This window comes from Podarcis filfolensis (genome assembly GCF_964270895.1).
Source record: "Podarcis filfolensis genome assembly, chromosome: 5".
Taxonomy (NCBI): Eukaryota; Metazoa; Chordata; class Lepidosauria; order Squamata; family Lacertidae; genus Podarcis; species Podarcis filfolensis.
The window spans coordinates 80,567,265-80,582,486 of record NC_139608.1 but is presented as its reverse complement, the minus strand read 5'-3'; the positions used below and the strand labels follow the sequence as shown (position 1 = coordinate 80,582,486).

The following is a 15,222-nucleotide window of genomic DNA, read 5'->3' as shown; positions in this document are numbered from 1 at the left end:
GCTTTTGCTTGCTGCATAGTAGAGTAGCATTGTGGAGAGAGAAATCCTTCTTTGTGACTTTGTCTAGTCCCCATCATCATATTTTGTTTCATCTGGACATTTTGGTGAATATTTCAGACGAACAGCAAATTATTTAAATTGTGTTGAAGTAGCGCTGGGTCTTTTTAGAAGGCTTATAAGTAGCCACTTGCCTACTTATCTGTGGTGACTTAGAATTTGCCATGGGTGACCAGGCAGGAAGTCGGCCAGGCTATCAGCGTGCCACAGATGACTAATATAAGTATGTGTGCTCAGGAGCTGGGGGTAATAATTTGGGAGTGGGGGTAGCAACATTCATGAATTTATTTGCCAGCTTGTCTTCAAGGCATTCTTTAGCTCTTTTGTTTTAGAAAGTCTGCATTTCCTCTTTGAAAGAAAGTATAACTCTAATTAACATATTTTCTCACCCTTCGAACGCTATTGGCAAATTGAGACTCATGCTGGATGACCCATAAGGTGAATGATGAAATGTAGCATGAATATTTTCTTCCTCATATTGAAATTTGAAATTTTCTCACCACTAGAAGCTATCCTCTTCCTCCTGGTTTGTGCTTAATCAAAAACCTCCCCCACCCCGTTCTTTCTTTTTTGCACTGTATAGAATTTTAAACAAGCCTGGCAAATAAATACTGTAGAGAAGCATAAGCCTCTATTCTTGTAGAAACTCTCTCAAATAGTTACATTAGAACCTGACCCTCTGTTTGGTGGAGGCCCTAGCCTAGAGCATACTGATTAATCCAGCCCTCGTTGTGACCCGTTCTGAACATGACACAAGGCAACCTAGAAATGTAGCTTCTTCGGTATTTAACTTGAAAAACGTTGAAAGTGTCTCTTGATACTGAAGTGAAAATAATGCATTATATGTGGAGATCACAGAAGCAACACTTCATTATGATTCCCATCAGCAGAAGAATATTCTATCAAGGCAAAGATATTTACATTTATAATACACTAGGGATAGAAGTATCTGTGTTCTCCTTCAAAGAGGGGAGGGAAATACCGTGTCATTCTTAATTAAGGCTTATAATGGACCTAAATCTTAATGAGGGTGTTTTTTTTTTGTATGTGCGCATTAACTCACAATATTGCTAATGTGTGTGGTTAATTTATATACAGCCATCAACAATAATTCTGGCAGAAACTGGATGCAAAATGCTCTTTAGCAGATGCCGCACCCTCAAACTTTTCCTCTTCCCAATGAGTCCTTGTCTAGAAGATAAACAGAAGAGAGGTCTATCAGCAGCTGTTAGTCATGATAGCTAAATGGAACTGTATGCATTGCTAGAGGTAATAGTCTCCTGAGTGCTAGATGCTGGGGGCAACTAACCTGGGAAGGCTCCTTGCCTTCTTTGTGGGCTTAATGGAGGTATTGCACTGGCCACTTTTGGAAAGGGAATGATCTGATCTCTCAAGGCTCTTCTAATGTTCTTAAGTCTGTTTCACACATGCCTATTCATCAGTTTATCTCATCATTCGTCTTGGAGCTGAACTTGTGGATAGCCTTCCTTGCAAAGTATTGGTTAGCCAAACAAATAAATTGCATAATAACTTCTTTGGCTCACCAATTGAGGAATATTGTAATTTTTTTCCATGTGTTTCACCAGAAAAAAACACACCCCACTAAAACCCAAATATTATTTGTTTAGTATATACACCACTCTTCCCCATACATAGAGTCCCCAAGCAGCCACAGTTCCAACAATGACTGAGCCCAGACCAGCTTTGCTTCAGCCAAGCCAGCTACATCCTTAACTTCACAAAACGGAACAATAAATAAATGTGGTGAAACATTTTAAAAGGTTTTTAAATAATAACAAAACCCATTATATATTAATCAATTGTGTGTTTCTCATTGGAACTCAGTTTTTTATACTATTGATAACATTCACTGGAATCAAAATTTTGTTAGCCTTGAGGGATATATATTCCTTATGTTTACATGTTTAGCATTATTTTTATTCATTGAAACCTACTTTATAAAAACCACACCATATATCTTCCAGTATAACTTTGTATGCTGTTCTTAGTGGTAAATTTCAGGTTATAATGGGAGACTGAAATTGTGCAACAGTTAGAGAAATAACACATCCTTTCATTGAATTAGTCTTTTGTAATGTAAGTAAATTATCCAGAAACCATTCATGCACAGTATTCTGATAATACAGGTGTTTAAATGGTAATAGCAGCTGAAATCACAATGTGAGTTGAAACAATAAAGTCATTAGGGTGTTGCAATATGAAATTAAACCATCTCTATTGCTGTGCACTACTATAAACATTGTACCCCACCTGCACACACACTGCACAAATGAAAGCAATGTCACACCCATTTAACAAGAGTTTACATTAGGGATTTAGACTGGGTTGGGTGTTTAGCGGTCATAAGGGTGGCACAAGTAGAATAGTGTGCGAAATATGGAAAGTTTTGTTGAAAAACGTTGTGATTCAGAAAATCTCAGGTTCTGGCATATAACCAAGGTTACTGTGATTAATGCCTTTAACTTTTAGTATTCTCTCGGATAAACTTGGAGTTTTGTTTGTTTGTTTGAAATAGAATACAAAAATAAGAAATCCTATCAAATAACAGGATCTTAATACTCCAGTCCATACACACTATTACAAAAAACACATTTTGTTATAGAAAAAAATGTGAATAAGGAGATATATATTTCTCCAAAATAAAATAAGTATTGACCAACTGGAGATATATTTGGTTCCATCAAAGGAGAGCTGAGTTTGTGTACAATGTGTCAAATTTGTCATTGTAGTGATGTCCCAGATTCTTTAAAAAAATTGATGAGTGAAACAATCTTCTCTCCCCACAGTATGATATAGACTTCCTTGCTGCATTTACCAGGCTAGTTACAATTTCAACATATATATGAACTATATATATCCTTAGTTATGTATATAAATACATTACTAATGTTACTTGATCATTAATAATGTATTTATATACACAACTAAGGATATATATAGTTCGTATATTCTCTTAAGGTACAGTTATGGTTAGGGTATAAGATACAGACACTGTTTTCTCCTCCTTTGCCTGGTCTCTTAAGAACTTTTCTGTTCTTGTTCCTATTTTGTGCTATGGCATTCAGAGGAGACAGTATATACTTAACTCAGGCATGGCCAAAACAGCCTCCAGCTATTTTGGGACTACAATTCCCATCATCCCTGACCACTGGTCCTGTTAACTAGGGATGATGGGAGTTGTGGTCCCAAAACAGCTGGAGGGCCAAGTTTGGCGGTGCCTGACTTAACTTGACTAGTAACCATTTAGTTTCCTTATTCCCAATGAATGGGTCTAAACCCCCTTTAAAGCCATCTAAGTTGGTGGCTATCATCACGGTTTGTGTCAACAGCATCCATAGTTGGTTGTGTGAAGAAGTACCTCCTTTTGTCTGTCCTGTATCCTCTTCCCTTGACTTTCATTAAATGACCCTGGAATCTAATATTGTGCATGGGATGTGGATAGAACTCTTTTCACCATTTCCACACCACAGGAGTAGCCTTGTTCTGTTCTATCACCCCTTTCTTGATTCCCCCCTCCAAAATAAACCCCTGCCCCTCAAAAAAAAAAATCATTTCTCATAAGTGAGTTCCTGCAGTCTCCTGGTCCTTCTGCACCTTTCCCAAAAGCAACTGTCATTTTTGAGATGTGGCAACAAGGACTGTATACAGTATTCCAGATGTTGTTGCATCAGATAATGCAGGTATGAATTTTATTCTTGATCCTATCCCTAGTGATCCCTAACATGGAATTTTCCTTTTTCACTGCTGCTGCACACTGGATCGACATTTTAAAATTATTATTTATTCTTATTATTTATTAAATTTGTATACCCCCCTCAGGGTGTTTCACAACTTAAAATTACAACATAAAAACTACAGAATACATAATAAAAATAAGAACAACAACAAACCAATAATATCGCTCCCATAACTCCATTACTGATTTCGGGCACCAGAATTTCCATGATTTCCTTAGAATGAGTTGAAAAGCAAGCATATGGATGACATTGAATACCAAATCTCTCATGGTGTGTCAAACCTGACTTCCATAATATCAAGTTTTGCAAGCATTTTGTTGTGAAGAAGCCTTTTGGTGATCACAGTGAGATGCACAAGTTTTATGCTTGAGTAGTAAGTCTTATGGGATTCCCAGCCATTTGCATATATTCAGAGTCAAACTATGCTGCAGAAAATGTGTCAACTTTCAAATTTACTGTAATTTTCGGCTCTGCTACAATCCTATAACGTGAGTCAGTGTTAAAATTGCTGAAATTTTAGTGTGGGGACAATTCTCCACATGTGTTCCAAGGTAAAGAAACGATTTGTGGTGTTCTGCTATTTCTAGCAAATGTACTCTAAGGTAACAGTCAGCTATAGTGAAGTTAAGGGCCTCCTCACACAGTATGTCATGTAAGATTTCACAAGTGTACACCTAAAAATATGTGAAAGGTGAAGGTGAAAATAAGGTAATTGAAATCAAACCGGTATTCTCATTAGAGAGCCAGGATTGGCTGTGGTTTCCTATTGAGCTTGGTGGCAAACCTAGGATTGCTGCTGTGTTACATGCCTTACAAATTCACTCCAAACAGATTTTTGTGATCCCCTCCCCAACTGTTTGCAATAAGATTCCATATTGGAAAAAGGTGGCCATATGAAAAACTTCTTAGCTTCTATACCATCAATAAAACACAGCCTACTTCTGCAGTTGTCCTGTGGCTTAAAAAGGTTGGTAACTTGAAGCTGATCATTTGTACAAAAAAATATGGCTTGATTGCTCTTTGAATGGGAGAAATTGTGCTTTACACATTTTTTTCCTGTTCAGTACCCATTTTATTTGGAACACTAAATGGCCTGAATACATTTTCCAAGGGAAATAAAAATCAGCCCTTCTTACATTAATGAGTGTGTCTATGAAATGTAATAACTGTAGCTGCACTTAATTGAATATGTGAACTATAAAGAGAAAGCATGATTGTTCCTTTTTTCTAAAAACTGTATATCAATGGCAACTGAATGTGTGAACTTGACTGTGCTAGAAAATATTGTGTGGGAAGGAAGGCGACAGATGTCTTACTCAAACGTGTGTCACCATTGGAAGTTGTGTTCATCATAAGAATGTAACAGGAGCCCTTTCCTCATAGGGGAATTGTTCTAGCACCAACAATTCCAGTATCAGAGGGCAGTATGCCTCTGAATACCAGTTGCAGGGAGCATAAGCTGTTGTGCTTATGTGCTGCTTGTGGGCATCCCATAGGCATCTGGTTGGCTGCTTTGAGAGCAGGATGCTGGACTACATGGACCTCTTGTGCAAACATGCCACATGTGAACCAGCCCCTACTTTCAGCAGGTAACAGTTGGCTGCCTCTTGTTTTGCAAAAACAACGCAAAAAAGTGATACCTCTTTCAAGTTGTTCTTTCCCAATGCTCCTATATTCAGCACTGTCACTTGAGGCTCAGGTGGCCTCTGTGGCTAGGAGTGCCCCTTTTCAGTTACAGTTGGTTCACTGTCTAGAGCCTTTTTGGACAGCGATAACGTGGCCACTGTATCCCATGCTTTGGTAGCCTCTAGATTGAATTATTGCATTATGCTGTACATGGGGCTGCTCTTGAAGATGACTTGGAAACCACAATTGATCCAAAATGCAGTGGCAAGATCACATGTTCCATTTAGTTCACAAACAACCCCTGTTTTGAAACAGCTGCATGGGTTGGCAGTTTGTTTCTGGGCCCAGTTCAAGTGTTTAAAGCCCTCAGCCACTCAGGGCCCAAATATGTGAAAGACTGCATCCTTCCCTAGAGACTCAAGTGTTAATATCAGCTGAGGTGGCTCTTCTTGATAGTTCCAGCACCCTCAGAAGCTCAGGGATGGTGTTGGCCCAGGAATAATAAAATCATAGAGAGGACATTCTTTGTGGCAGCCCCTAAATTGTGGAACTCTCTTCCCACAGAGGTGTATCAGGCAACTTTATTATGCATCTCTTTACCCTGGCCTTTAACACCTGAGATGTATATGTTCAGGACCCAGTGTATTTTTTGTAATTTGTCTTTGGATTAGGGTGAAGTGCAGATAAACAGTAGTAGTAATTAATAATAATATGTTTTCAAGAGTGGACTGGAGGACATTTGGTTAACTTGATGACTCGTCCCACTGGAGGGTATAGGCAGGGCCCTCTGAAGAATATTGCCACCTCTAGTCCTAGCCTCTGACCATTTCCTTCAGATGCTAGATATCATCAAAACTAAATCAAATCAATAAATCCTATGTGATGTTGACTTTGAGCCAGTTAACATGTTATGCGCTGGTTGCATTTCTTCTGTGGCCAGCTTTTTGGGGATAGGATGTGGCATATGACACTATCATCTCCATCTGAGCCACTGACTCTGCTATAGGTAGTACCTTATGTTTCGTTGTGAGGTTCTACCTTTCAAACATTACTAGACCAATGTAGAATCAAGCCATAGGGAAGGCGCAACCTAACCACTATGGTAATGTATGAAAGGGAACTTTGAGAACTGCTAACTGCAGGTGATACTCACTTGCATCCAGATATGGACACTTTCTTGGAACTTTTGTATGTGCACAGGTATCCTCGAGATGTCTAGATTTGGGTTTTTATTGTTACATTAATTAAAGACTTGGTCCAGCTGTTCTATTAGTTTAATGAAGTTTCTATCTCAAGCATGATTTGCATCTGTATGAAACTCAGATCTGTGTGTCAACAAAGGCATGTATAGAAAGACTGTCAATGAATGCTCCATTGGTTTTTATAAAGATTTATTTTAATCACATGGTGTTGGCTATCCAAAGTCCTTGGGATGGCATTGTGAAAGAAATGTAAATAGATAAATAGAAGAAGTTCCTAAAAGTTGGAGATAAAACTGAACTATTTATGTAATTTATATTTCGTGCCACCTGAAAGGCTCTGAGTAGCTATAAAATGTTAGGAAACTAGACAAGAGTGACCTTAAAGTGGAAGTGACAGGAGTGAACCCACTTCTGAAGCTCTTTAGGAAACAATTTTTGTAAATGATTTTACACAAATTTCAGTGATGCAGAATTGTTTTTGGGTTTCTTGGTATTTTCTGCCATCACATATTATTCTGCTTAGCAACTATATGGATTTAACTAGTTCAAAGAAAAACAAATGAATGCTAGAATGAGGGGAAAGTGTTTCCTGCCCATTTAAAATCAATAATTATTCACATACATTTGTTCTGAACCACTCTCATTTATTTTTGTTTAAATGCCACTCCTGCTTAAGAATTGAGAAAAGAGGCACATTAAAAGGAGTATCTGAAGTGTCTGTTATCAAGTCCACAAAGGCAAAAAAGTATCAACAGTAGAAAAAGTATTAACGGGCTATTTGCCGTTTTTACATACAATACGGTGTGAATATATTTCCCTTCTGTTTTCTTTGGCAAAGTCTTTAAAACATAGGAAATACAATCTCACATTTGATTAATCTGACCACTACCATAATTATGGTTAAATGTGGGTGTAACATTCTCTCTCTTAGGAGCACACCATGATGTAACTGGTACTACAGAAAACCTGATTATATTACCCTGCATTCTGTGGAGCTGTTAAGCAGAAGTCTTCTCTCTTTTTTTGCTCCAAAACTCATCTAAATGGAAAACACATTGTCTTCATTATACTCCAGTGTTGAATGAACAGGGTTGCCATAGCAACAGCCATCTGAGGCCTTGCTGATTTCAGGCCAGTGAATGGGGTAGACAAACAAAAAAAAAAGTACCTTGAAAACCAAATGGGAACAATTGCTATTCATTCAAGCCAGGTTTAAGATCAGCAAATGTCTTTTAGCAAGAGAGAGGCAGATAAGGAGGTATCAGACATGACCGCGGAATAATAACAGAAAATTATCATAATCTCGAAAGTTTTCATCCTGGTTGTGTAGCATTAGGAATCCTTTTTTTTATAAGTGTAACATTTTTAAAGTGCTGAAATGGACAACAAGGTTTCATCTACACAAGCTTGGAAAGCAGTTGTGAGGATGTGCAATTACAGTGGAACTTCCTTCTAACCTCAGCAATCATGAAACATTGTGAACATTTTAAATTTAAGAAGGCATGATTACTAGCTGGCCTGGCACTTATTAATGCCAACTGGAGAATCGTTCTGTAGTAGCACTTTCCCTTCCCTCCTCCCAAAAGAATGTGTTATGAAGGAAGAGGGGATAAGCCAGGGGCACTGAAGTGCCCTACTTTTCTAACTGTAGCTATTTTCTCCTCTGTTCCATTTGATTGTGATTAATTCTGGAGAATATTTGCTAATCCCCCCTCCCAAATTTGACTGGTAGAAATACCAGCTTTTTAGCTGTAGTAAACAGTATGTGGTAAAGTTTGGAAATCTGAAAATCCTAATAAATTAGCACTTCGATTTATATACTAGATTGTAGTGTATTTTTTTTATGTACCCACTTTTTGTATGCTAAGGACATATCAAATTAATTGTTTCCAGCAGTTGGAATTTTGGGGTAGTCTTTAGAAGAATATTCTAGTCACCAGACCCATTTTTCCATCTGCCCCCCACCCCCATGAAATATGAGAACCTGATTTTCAGCGACAAGCATGTCAGTTGCTGACATCATTAGCCCAGTTCAGATACAATACTGTGAGATGGCACCAGGCTTTGCATTGTAAAGGAATGGAGGGAGGTGAGCTCTCCTCGCCTGCATCATGTAAATAAAACTAATTCATTATGTGGACACACCACACATATATCCAGTTAGTATACTACCATTCATTTTCTGAGAAGAATAATTGTGGAAGTCAAGGGCCTATGTAGTTTGGTATTTGTGTGGTGTCCACATCATACTGATGTTATCTGGAGGGGTTTAGTACACCTGTTTCACTAACATGAGAAGAGTGTCCCCAACCTAGTTATGTTCTGATCTAAGCCACTCTCTTCCATTCTAGAATTAGCCATTCTGGCCCAGAATTAGTAACAAGGAGCACTTAACTACCTCCATCCCTGATAGATGGCCATCCAACCTCTGTTTAAAAGCTTCCAAAGGAGAAGAGTCCATCACTTTCTGAAGTAGTCCATTCCACTGTCAAGCAGCTCTTATTGTCAGAAAGTTCTTCCTAATGGTTGGCTGGAATCTCCCTTTTTTAAAACAAAATTGGATCCATTGGTTTGGTTCCTACCCTCTGGAGCAGCAGAAAACAAGCTCGCTCCATCTTCCATGTGACAGCCCTTCAGATACTTGAATATGGCTATCATATCACCTTTCAATCTTCTCTTCTCCAGGTGAAACATACCCAAGTCCCCCAACCATTTATGCACAAGAGCTAATTAACAGACTATACTTTGGCCACAAGTTCTAGGACCAGCTGTTGGAGTTGGTAAGTGATGTGCTCTGGTAAGAAAGAACCACTGTTTGTGTACAAATTAACTGGGCACACAGTAGACCCCACAGACACCTTTTTACCAGTTCATTTGCTGTAGTCACAGCACATCTGACATTTAGATTGCACAGAAAGTGGGGAAGGAATTAAAAGAAAATTATGAAATTGGACAAGTCTGTTTGGGATGACCCCCTCTCCTATATAGATACATATCTACCTATAATCTGTCAGAATTGCCTGATAACATAATTGTTAGCTGAATGCATAAAAACAAAATTTGGCAAGCTGTGTATATCTGTGGTAGAAAGCAGGAGGACTTCTTAGACTCATTTCCCATTGTTTGATTTAATGGCACAGGGGTGTATCTGTGGTCATACCCTTAAAGGACAAACCTGTGCAACTAGGTCAGAGAAGGATGGACATCAAGAGGTTGCAGACCATCTTGACCATTAAAACAGTTTCTTCACCCTCCTATGTACATATACTTCCATGATTTGGATACTACAAATAGAAAGCTTCTCAGTTTGTGAATCATGTAGTGATCAAAATGTAAATGCTTATTTTCTAGTCTGGGCATAACAGAATTCAGTAATTGCTCCTTACTGTTGCGTGTATGTACTAATAGTTCTAACTTGCCCAGCAATTGGTCAAAGAGATCCGGAGGGTTCAGAAGCAGGCCAGCATATCAGTCATTAGTAGCTGGAGAGAGACAGAGAGAAACATTATGCTTGAGGCCTGTGTCATCTCTTATCTAATGTGCCCGCTCTTGACAAGAGGTTATCTAGAGAACTAAACCAGACCCCTGCATCCCACTCTGGAACATATCTGAGCAATTCTTTTGACTTTAGGTAGTTATTGTGTTCTTTTTTAAAAAAAAAGAAGAAGAGGGGATGGGGTGAGTGCAAGGCTCTCCACTTGGTACTGCCTAGCCTAGGTAAATCAGTCAGTGTGATAATATAAACCACTTACTGTGACAGTTGGGGAGTTGGAGACAAGGTGCCTTTGTGAGGAGATCAAGCTCCTCCATAATGATAGGCAAATTGTTATCTTGGGAGGCTTGTCTCAAAGATGGAATCTGTCAGGTTTTAATTAGTTTACCTACCATATTTCATACAGATACAGCCTGCATGTATCTGAGAGGAAGTGGGTGGGGGGTGGGATAATAATTAGTGGACAGCCACCAGGTCCGTTTTTGCTTTCTGGCATAAACAGCGATCTAATGTTTAACCATGTTCCAATTAATAGCAATATTGAGAGAAATGCTGCAGTCATGGCCACAAAGACAAACTGGTGTAGACATTCATCTCTTAAGTAGAGAACCAAGTGAGTATATAGGATGTGATACTTCATTAGGAGCAAAAGTGAGGAGAAAAACACTCAGTTAGGGGGGCAGCTACATCACTTGATTCTTAGAATGTTTTTATATTCTTTAAAAGGGTAGTGTATTTTCTGGAGCATTTAGGCATGGATGTAGTAGAAGCTGAAAGAAAATGGGAGAGAGAAGGGTGTCTGTCAAGGTGGCATGTCCCTTAGAGGCTCTCAGGTTACAGGTATGGCAAAGACCTTTGTCTGTGAGATATTAGAAAGCTGTTGCCAGTTAAAATAGACATTATTGGGCTCTGTTGTCCCAATAGTCTGTCTCAGTAGAAGGCAACTCCCTATATTCACAATAGCATTATATATACACTATATCCTTATGACATTATGTATTATGTGTTTTTGTCAGAAAACTGTTCATTCAGGACCAAAAAGTCAGTATTTTCCCATAGATGAGCACTGCTCACCATATTACACTTCAGAAAGAGGGAATTAACAAAATTTTAAAATGACTAATTCCCATTTTCATTCTCTGAACTGTGTGGTCTCTGCTGCCTCCATACTTTCCCATGCTAGTTGTGATCCATGTAAAGGCTTCCGGACACATCATTCTTCTAATAGCATACTTAATATATCACAAAAGTGATGCCCATGCAAAACCTTCATCTGTATTTGGGGGCAAGCCAGAGGCCTTTAAAGTTGCTGTTGAGGATGAGAAAATTCTAACCAAATTTGCTATCCGTATAGTTTTGATGGCTTTTTACTCTGATTCACATAATGTTATGATCTAACAGTGGATGGGCCTGCAACAATTTCCCTGTCATTTTTAATCCACAATGAGCTTTGAAATGTGGAAACTAAATGGGATATTAAAACCCGTTGTCTAAAAACAATTTCCCATTATATGCAGTGACCTGTCCTGACTTCCTTTATCGGCTCGCCCTCTTTCATCTAATAGGTGCATTAATCCATCTCCTTGCCTTGCAAAGACAGCATGATCAATGGCACATCACTGCATGTCAGCTGTACAACATGACAGTAGCCACAAATGTGTGAGGCTAGATGAAACCCCAGGGATTCTTATGGTCACAGCCCCTGCGGAAAGGTACTTTCAGAGCAAATTGCTTAATACCTATGTTAGAAGGGCTTTACCGGATCAGATCATGAGCCCATCTAGCTCAGTATCCTGTTTCTGGCAGTATCTAGCCAAATGTCTATGAGAAGGCCACGAGCAGGGCATGAAGGCCGCAACCCTCATGTCCTTATCACCTGCTATATTGTCTTTGAGCATAGAAATTCAGCTGTTATAACTAGTAGATGTTTATAGAGTTGCCCCCCATGAGTTTGCATAAACCCTTTAAAATGCTGTCTGAGGTAGTGACCTTTTTTGTATAACCATAATTAGAATAATAAAATTGTAGATTTGGAAAGGACCATGAGAGCCATCTAGTCCAACAGCCTGCAATGCAGGAATCCTTTTTCCCAACATGGGGCTCCACCCCAGGACCCTGGGGACCCCATGAGATTTAGAATCTCATGGTATATTTTATGTAAATTTTATTTTTCAGTTTTTCAAAAATATGTTGACAAAAATACAATCCAATATTTTCCAACAAATATGTACATTTTTACACTCCCCCAGTTATATTTTTAACTTGTAATACAGCATTTCCTTCAGTACTTCATTTACAAATTACTCCTAGTTTTCCTTTAGCATTAATTTTAACTGTTTGGTTTAAGTTAATCCTGCTAAATGAATTTATATGTGTACAATAACATTTCAAATAATTCACATTTTTTCCCAAGTCTTTGATAAAGTCCCGCCCCCTTTGGTTCCTTACTGCTCCCATAAATTTTGCTATTTCGGCATAACCCATTAATTTAGTCTGTCACTCCTCATTGGTTGGTACTGAGTCTTCTTTCCAAAGAATCCCATGCTCTACCAACGTGGCCTTCTGATGACGGCACAGCACATCTAGGCTGAAACTTTCAAGTTTGTTAAAAACCAATATCTACAACTTGACCAGAAGACTAGAATTCTGAAAAAGGTCTCTAAGTATGCAATATGTAAAATTATGGAGTAACCTCTCTGTTTTGTGAGTGCAGTGCTCATCATTGGATTCAAGAATCATTGGACGCATTTATGAAGACTACTCGGGGCTTTTTGATGCCTCAGTTGTCCTCAGATGCCCAGGGAGGTCAGGGGTTTATGTTTACCAACTTTAAGATCTTGCCTTTCCACTTTAATAGTGATCGAACAGTAGTTTGAATTGTGTGGAGGTACCCTTTGCTAGATTTCCCTTATGAATATTTTGTGAGTGGGATTTTGTTCATGTTCATTGTTTGTGTGCTATTTGGGGCCAGGAAATAATTTTATCCCCAAACCGAATTGGTGGTGATAACTGAGGGTAGAGGAAAGGGGTTTACCTGCCTGTGCTGTCTGTGATGCTTAGTTTATAGTACGCATTCGGTGGTAATGCCAATCCTGTACTGTACCATTTTAAGTGTTGCCTTGTTTCACCTATCCCCTATGTAGTGTGGGGGAGGGACTTGGAAATGCTAGTTTTGTACATTTTAGAAATTGGCTTTGCAGAAATGTATGAACTGCCCCAGACCTGCCTTGCTTATGCAAGTCATTTCAAGCAGTTTGATGAAAACAAACTTTCAGCAAAGCATCTGCTGTCTCTCGTTGTGATACAGTGTGGCATGCTGGATTGCATAGCATGAATTGTGAGGTTGATTTTGGGTGCATAACCATGTCCCTTTGGGTGTGCTTTGGGTCTATGTGGCCTTTGTGCCATGTACAATTCTGTGATTCTACGGAATGGCTGTTAGGAATCAACCTCTTGTGTTCAGTGAACTCTGCTAAGTTTGGTTAATGGTATTGCTTTTCTAGGGGGTGGATAATTAAGTAAAAGAAACAATGGCTTTGATTGCTCAGTGGTTAGTAATTAGCGCAAAGCTAACAGCCAATATATCTTGGGCTGCCTTGGTATGAATTGTAGGCTACTTAAGAGCAGCCGTCATACAAGGACAACGTAAACATGGCAGCCAATAACCTGATGGCGAATTAAGAAGCACAAATGTTAGAATATTGAAGGTGAGGCAGGGTGGTGGCTTGTCTGTTCCTAGGAATTCATTGCATTGCTGCATTTCCCAAGCAAGCTGATAAGGAATATTTGTGTTAAAGATCTGCAGTTCTGTTTGTTGCTGATTTACAACATGGAAAGTAATCATTACTAATAGGAGAATGCTGTGGAAAGAGCAGAATGTATTAGGGGGTACGCCTTAATGGTATGGAGCTTTTCCTGATTATTTCCTAAGGAATTTTTTGTAATAGAAGGGTTGGGTGGGTGGGTGAGAGGGAGGGGGGAGTTGATGATATTGAAGTGAATAGGAAGCAAAGATTAAGCATTGGAATCTCTTGTGTCTTTGTATTGCTGAAAAGGTAGGTCTGTGGCTTGTCATGAGCAGAGTAACAAGAAAAGTGGTATTAGCCATTTTATAGTAATAGTAATTTATAAAGCAGTTTTTGGAATGTTCAAGGAGTCAAGCAGTTTTTGGAATGTTCAAGGAGTGTCACATACATTATAAACTGAGTAATTCTTACAACAATCTTGTAAAGTAGGTCAGTGTTGCTGGTAAAATATTAAAGCGATAAATAACTACCTGACATTCAGAAGACATCTTAAGGCAGCCCTGTTCAGGGAAGTTTTTAATCTGTGATATTTTAGTGTATTTTTTGTTTCTATGGAAGCCGCCCAGAGTGGCTGGGGAAACACAGCCAGATGGGCGGGGTACAAATAAATTATTATTATTATTATTATTATTATTATTATTATTATTATTATGTTGCTTGGTAAAATATTAATAAAAGGGTGTTGGATTTCTCTTTTGAACCTTCCTTAGGTTTTAGACAGCAGCTTGTTGAATGGATGCTTATATAATTATAATTAATTGACACAAGCTTTAATTGATAGCAGATCAGATCATGAAGCTAATAGTTTCTCCTACCCCTAGTTTCTGCTGTTGATATGTGACTTTTGTATCCAGATTCATTTGGACTAGCTTACCTCAGTGCCAGTCTTAACCCACTTGACATGTCACCAGAATGTGCTTTTGTGCACTGACACAGCCAGGCATGACCATGCCTCGTCCCGTGCCTTTGTATTGTTTTAGATTCTGCATGGCAGCTGGCTAACCAAAACTGCTCATGTGGCCATGAGCAGATATTCTACAATCTCACATCCTGGCTTTGATCTAATGAGGGACTGCTTGCTTCAGGAGCAGCAGCTGGCACCTGGAAATGATGTCATGGCCTGCTGGGTGGCCACGAGCCAATCCAGAAGCAGCTAAATAGGCTGAAAGGTGGGAGGCAAGGAGAAGGAATAAAGTGGTTGGTAAACACCCCTACAAGGGAAATATGAGTTGGCTGTGAGTGGACGGCTGGGCTCTCCTGCATAGTGAGGAAAGAGCTGG

General features: G+C 39.0%; 1 protein-coding gene across 16 annotated transcripts in view; it reads left to right on the top strand.

Annotated features, from left to right (window-relative positions):
- Nucleotides 1-15,222, top strand: part of ZMIZ1 (zinc finger MIZ-type containing 1) — a 386,104-nt gene that overhangs the window by 210,055 nt on the left and 160,827 nt on the right. For 3 of the 16 annotated variants that reach the window (XM_083614612.1, XM_083614602.1, XM_083614616.1), the window contains exon 5: nt 9,329-9,423. The exons of the other annotated variants lie outside the window; for them this stretch is intronic. The gene's annotated coding sequence lies outside the window, so the exon portion shown is untranslated. The remainder of the gene's footprint in view (nt 1-9,328; nt 9,424-15,222) is intronic. 16 annotated transcript variants of the gene reach the window in all.